This window comes from Nannospalax galili, unplaced genomic scaffold, assembly GCF_000622305.1.
Source record: "Nannospalax galili isolate Female #2095 unplaced genomic scaffold, S.galili_v1.0 scaffold446, whole genome shotgun sequence".
Taxonomy (NCBI): Eukaryota; Metazoa; Chordata; class Mammalia; order Rodentia; family Spalacidae; genus Nannospalax; species Nannospalax galili.
The window spans coordinates 385,807-392,894 of record NW_008355468.1 but is presented as its reverse complement, the minus strand read 5'-3'; positions in this window follow the sequence as shown (position 1 = coordinate 392,894).

Here is a 7,088-nt window from a genome sequence, read left to right as displayed (position 1 = left end):
TTTCATTTTAGTCATTTTGAAACAGGGTCTCCCTATAACCTCAGCTGGTCTCGAACTCACTATGTAGACCAGGATGGCCTTGATCTCACAGAGCTCATCATGCCTCTGCCTCTGAAGTGCTGGGATTAACGGAATATGTCTCCATGTCCAACTCAGAAACCATTTGCTCCTTTGATCAGTATACTTTTATATGTTATGTCTTAAATGATAGTTATCCATAATTCTATGCATCAAAGGAGTACCATCAACTCAAACTTAAGAATATACTCTTATGGGCAAATATGTAAAAGCAAATTACCTTCAGAATTTTATTTTCTGAGTGTGAATATTTGTGCACATAAGCAGGCCTCCTATTTCTCAGGCACTGAATGGGTAAAAATCTCTACAGCATTTTTGTGTTGTTGTTGACAGCCAATGAAATGTTAAACGTTAGAGAGTTGACCACACACACAGTACTAATCATTAATACATTTCGTTGTCTTGCTTTCTCATAAATTGACATATTATGAATATTACATGCTGTGAAGTATGTATGCTATTTAATACTATGCATCATTATTTACCTAAACAATACCATATAATTTAACATTTTTCCACTTTATGAATTGTGTCTACTTATCTGTATGTAAGACTTCTCGTGCGTGTATGGTGTGTTTGTGTGTACGTACGTATGTGATATGTGGGTAGTGCATGCACATAAGACTTTTGGTTTATGATATGTGTGTGTATCTGTGCATGTATGATGTGTGTGCAGTGCACATACTCATGCAAAGGCCAGGGGAAGATTTCGAGTTTCCTTTTCTATTGCTTTTTGCCTTATTGCCTTCAAATAGGTTCTCTCTGAACTGGAAGCTCACAATTTCTGTCAGGTTGGCTGGCCAGCAACATCTAATGATCTGCCAGTCTCCATTCCCAGTGCTGCTGTTACAAACACTGTGGACATGCCTGTATTTTTGTTTTTGTTTTTTGTTTTTTGTTTTTTCTTATGTGGGTGCTGGGGTTTCAAATTCAGGTCTTGGTGCTTGTACACCTAGTGCTCTTACCTAATAAGCTATTGCCACAGCCTTGTACACAATATCTTATGAGCATATTTTTATAGACATCTTTGAACACATCCCACCTAATCTTCACTGAATAAATTTCTAGAATGTGAATTTACAGGGAAGACCATATAAATATTATCAGGATATTTAACAATGCTGAGAAGTCACTTACGTACACAGAATTTCCCCGAATGTCCTCCATTCAGAAATCTCTTCTTTTTTTTTTTCCTTTGGTTTTAACTATGGAACACAAGGTTCCCATGGCCATACACTTGTTACTGTTTTGAATGATATTTCATCACATTCATTTTTAGCTGGGTATTGCCACTTACTGAACATAAATTGAATGTATGTTTTATCCAGACTCTTTCTTGACCTCTGTCATTATGACAGTTGCAAAATGCAATAATTAGTTGTTCATGTCCTATTCTGACCTCTAGGCAGGCAGAGACTACACACCCACACCCACATGCTTGTACACACAGAGATAAATAAAACTTTAAAACAATTCAAGGAGTGAATTTTACAAGGATCTTTAAATAACTATAATTTTGCATTAGAATGAGATTTGAGGGGATCTTTACAGACAATTTAATATCTGAGTTTTAACAGCCATGCAGATAAAAGAATGATATTTTTAAGTATAATGTGGAGTTGGAATTAAGGTCCCCATATTTGGTTGGTGCTGTCAAAATCCTGCATGAACTCTACATGAAAATGTAATATTGAAAGGAAAAAGAAACTTATCCATACTTAGAGTATGTAACCAAAGTGAACACATTTTGATTTTTTTTCTTTTTTGGATGGAATTTTTATGGATTTTTTTCAGAACAAGAAAACTGAAGTTTATTTATTTATTTATTTATTCATTCGTTCATTCGTTCGTTCATTCATTCATTCATTCATTCTGTATTCCAGATTGATCTCTAGCTTGGTATGTAGTCAAGGATAACATTGATCTAATCCTCCACTCTCTGCCTCTCAAATGCTGGGATGACAGGCTGGCACAGCCATGTCTGGTTGATGCAATTACTTCTGTAACAGTAATCATCTGCCTTGTTCCATAAGTTTAATCACTTTCAGATTTAAGTATAAATAGTAAGAAAATTCTCAAAGCTAAAAAAAAAATAATGCCATATATTTGCTTGAGTTCTTGATGTAGGAAAGTCAAACATGAGAATTTAAAATCATAATCATTTAATTTACAGAATTTGGTGCTTTCATTTATTAAGCGACCTGGGGATTTTTCTCAGGGAAATTAACACAGAGAATTTATTGAGCCAACTATACACATGTTGTTCTTGGTATAAAATAAAATGATTGTAGAAGAGCATTTCAATGACTTATGGTGTAAGGAATTCTGAATGAAGACCTCCAGTAAATTAAAAAAACAGTATCGGGGTCTGGAGAGATGGCTCAGTGGGTATGAACACCAGCACCCACATGGCAGCTAACAACTGTCCATAACTCTGGTTCCAGGGGATCCAACGGCCTCTTCTGTCCTCTGCAGGCATTGCGTGACACGGGCACACTTACCTACATGCAGGCAATATACTCATACATATAAAATAAAAATAATGAATAAAATGTTTTTGAAAAAAGCTATATCAGAAATTGCACATAAACTAGAAAAGAATACATTTCCAATAATAAATTAAAGAACAATAATAAATTAAAGTGTGAATAGGAAAAGAAAATAATCTTTAAAAAAGAGTTTTACAAATTCTTACAATAATTTATTAAGGACATAAATTATGTCACCATAATCCTTTTTCTAAAAGAATACTTGTATTTGAATAAAAACTAAACAGAATTATGGTGAGTTACATCATATGAATAAGAGTTTATTGAATGAACCACAAGGAAACAATGGACTTGGCAGTAGCAGAATTAACTGTAGCAAGACCGTACTGTGGCTCATTAAACAAAGGAATCATATTGGTTTTGTCTGGGGCAGGACTGGATTTACAGAGTGGCAGCTCTCTGGTGTGAGAATGTGGTTAATTTTGATTAGCTATGCTCAATCATACCATTCCTACGGTGTCCTTCAGACTAGCTCACACATCCTGCACATTTCCCTCGGACAGAACAAAAAGGCCATACTTGGTCACTTGGGTGATGACTCCATCTTCTGTGGCTGATGAGAGCATAACACTAACCTTATCTACTTCTTATCTCTTCATGGCACCATGGAGAACAGTCATTAAAGGGCAGATGTTGAGAAATAGCTGGTATAAAAACACTAGGAAGCTTATTCTAAAGGGTCTAGACATGATGGATTATCTGATGGTATTGAATGAACTCTATATTGAAGCATCATCTAGATCTAGACTTGTTGGCTCTAGTTGAAGCAAACTTGGCAAGAAGGTTATAAACACAGGGAATAAATATAAGGACAAAACAGATGGTCATAATTGGTCCCCCAAAGAGAAGCAACCAAGGAAAGGATAAGAAAATGTTGGTTTTAAAATCCCATTTACCATGGTACAAGTTGTACCTTGAGCAGTCATTAGTAAATTCAGAAAATGGCAGTTGGATGTACAACTCTTACAAATGATTTTAACTTCCTTGTGGTATTAGAATTTAGGCTAGTGAATTTATTTGGTTTGTAAATTCTAGATTTTGGACAGTAAAATAATTTATGGGGGTTGTGAACAGTGGTCACCCAGGATTAGATGTATCTCAGACATCAAGTGGAACTAGTTGAGACATAGAGGAGAAAATAATGGGGGTGTCATGGTATAGGGTTCAAGAGGATCCAAAATTTTTAAGTTGCAGCTTTGACATCATTGTTACAGCTGAGTTTTGATGAGATGTCCCTCCCCAGGAACTGTAATGGAATAGCACAGTACTAGTGAATATGTAAAGCTGTGTTTTTCTATGAAGAATACTAAAAATGGTGAATAGTAGCCATCCTGAAGTTGCTGGACAATGACAGAGAGAAGAATCAATGACCAAAATGTGGGTGCAGAGAATTTAATCAAGACAGGACAAGTTGACAATGTTAACAGTTAAGAAATTATAATTCCTTCCACATCCAATTCCACTTGAGGTTCTTCATAGATAAAGAAGACACAGGAGCCTGCATATCCTCTGGGCCTTGCCAATTAAGCTAAAGAAGGCACCCCTCTCCACATGGAATTCTCAAAATCCAGGGTCAGAGTTATCAGTGTCAGTCTCCCAGGCCATAGTGACCCTGAGACATTTGGCATTGGGCTTATCCTCCCTTCTGAGCAAGGAGGTAATCCCTATTCCCATGTCCTACTGACTTTGCTATAAGGGCAGAGATGTGGAAGAATTGGATTTGACAGTTTTCACTAATGTGTCCTGGTTGGCACTGGTTCTAGCAGCTTAATGAGATTTTACATGTCAGGAGAGGATACCCAGGGTAAGCCTGTTGCTTACCATGCTCCCTTCCCCATCTTTTCTTCTCAGTCCTTAAGGCCTCCCCTGGTCAATGAATGATATGCAGTCTTTATTAAGTAAAGTTAGAAAAGGCGCTTAGGGCTACTTGTCTAGTTTTTTTTAGTTTTTGTAAGAGGCCTAAGAAAAGCCTCATTGAGGAAATGGACTGTGTGACTGACAAGGCCTTTGGGGCTCTCTGGGTCTGGGTTGTCTGTTTATACATAGTCTTCATCAATGTGGAATGAATGCTGAACTCTACCTGGGAGAATGGATTCTTTCTCTTAGTTTTTTGTAATCAACGGGTTTTATTGTTGATTTTTAAACATATTTGACATTAATCATGTGAGGATATAATTATGATTCTCCCTTTCTTGATCCCTATCCTGAAAAGTCTTCCTAGAGGCTGTTTTGGGTACTACTTCTTCCCCCCAGGAAGGGCATTCCATGGGTTATGATGATCATCCTTTTCAGCCGGTGGCCAAATGTAGGTCTTTTTTTTTTTTTTTTTTTTTAAACGAGGGTAAAGGAGTTAGTCAAAATAATGTACAAATACTTCCAAGTTGGGTCAGAGAAGAAGGCAAGAGACTTGTATTCTTTACCAGTTAGAAGGGATTTGGCTAAAAGACCCAAGTGTTGATTTCTGTCTACAGAATTTCAGATACGGAGAAGTGAACACAGTATAATATCAACCTAGCCTTTATTAACTATTTCACAGAGGAGATACAGCCTTCCTTTGACAGCTAGGAGTAATTGTACTGTAACAGGTGTTCCTAACAGGTGTATGAGAGGGGTAGAGTACCAGGGCCCTAGAGATTTGGAGAGGGATGAGACATTTTGGAAAGGCAGACTTCAAGAGGTATCAGTAGGATGACAGGGGTTAAAAAATGCAAGGGTCTTCCAAGATGCTGTGGCCTTCTGAGTACTCAAGAATATGGCCAAACACTTGGCAGGTTTTCACATGTTTGGGCTGTAAGAAAGTGACATACACGCTTTCTACAGGAGGCCTCTGAGCAGTAGGAAAGGCTAAGAGTACAGGTCAAGTTGAAGACTTGTAATACAGTTGAGAATGACATTTAGCTCCTAACATGCCTGCTTAGTCAGTATCAGACTTACCCCAGTTCTTTAGAATGCGTCCCAATTATGGGTCTGAAAGGAGAGATGGAACATGCCTTATGGAACAAGGAATCCCTCCAGAAGAAAAAGGGTCTAAGACATCCACTAGGGACTTAAGATGCAGTTTCCAGAAAAGGATCACTCATCTTATTGAAAGAACTGGCTGACAAGTTATCTCCTCAAGGGACCTGAGGTATAAATTATAAAAGTGGTGTTCTGCATTTGAATGGCGCCTTGGGCCTTTAGTCCAAGAGCTGATGAGTAAGAACACTGAGTGGGCAGTCCAGGTCATGTAATGGGTAGATTTGCACCCATCTGATGCTTAAAGGACACCCTTGAGGGGATGAAGTCCCAGCCAGTATAGAATTAAAAGAGAAACTACAGAATCCAGAAATATTCCTCAGTGACGTACTTGGATTCATCTAGGATGAACTGCTGATACCTGTAGCACTGCACTGGGGAAGGGAATTGGGAAAAGAGACAAAAGAGTGCCCTGTCTTCCTTAGAGCCTAGGTTGTTCGACCAACTAGTTCCAAGCCTTCAGATCCCAACAGAGTTGCCTTGAGCAATCTTAGCCAGAAGTTACTAAGTGTTCCTAAAATCTCTGAAGAGTTCTCTAAGGATCCCATAGTAGAGAAAGTTCTTAGAGGAGCTCTCATACATCATTCAGTGTGGTGGTGAGTTTGAGCCAGAGCATGGATATCCTCTGGTCTCAGGGAAATCCAGTTGTTCCAAGCACATTTATAGCTCACCGCAGGTTCTAAGTCAGTGTAAATGGAAGAGAAAAGTTGAAATTCCCCAGTCCCTATGCAAGTTACCAATGTGTGTCGGAATCATGGACAGTGGAAAAATTTAATCAAGTCAAACTAGATTGAGTGTAATACAAGGGATCTCAAGGGAACACAGTGACAGAACTGCCTGTAGAGAGACAATGGGCAGTGACTGTTTTAATATAGATGGCTTCTTTTTGATCTCAGTTCCTGCTAATGCAAATGAGGTCACTTCTGACTGGTCAATGCTAACTCTGGGCAGGGCAGGGATTACAGAGAATATTATTAACTTTCATTGTCCATTCTCAGTCATGCCATTGTTACTTGCCTGTTCTCCCCCAAAATATCACATATTTAAATATTGTAAATATCATCAAAGCAGAGTATGTAGTTTATACAGCAGACTAAAAATTCACAAGAAAAAAGTCATGAATTTCAGGATAACTATTAGGAAATAATGAAGAATGGAGCATTGACATACTACCAAATATGAAAGCAAAAGATGAAGTAAGATGGCATACAAGCATTAGACATGAAAGCAAGAAAATTTATTAGGGGTGAGGATTTTCCAGGATTCATGAAAACACTGAGAAAATGAACTGTGATTGAAACGAAATTGCAATTTAGATATATAACAGAGTATGTTCAGTCCCAAGCATAATCTTTTTTGCCTTTTTCTTCTTTCCATGTCTATTTGTATGTATGTATGGCCTGTATATATGTGTCTATGCTTCTATGCATGTTCATATGTGCATGG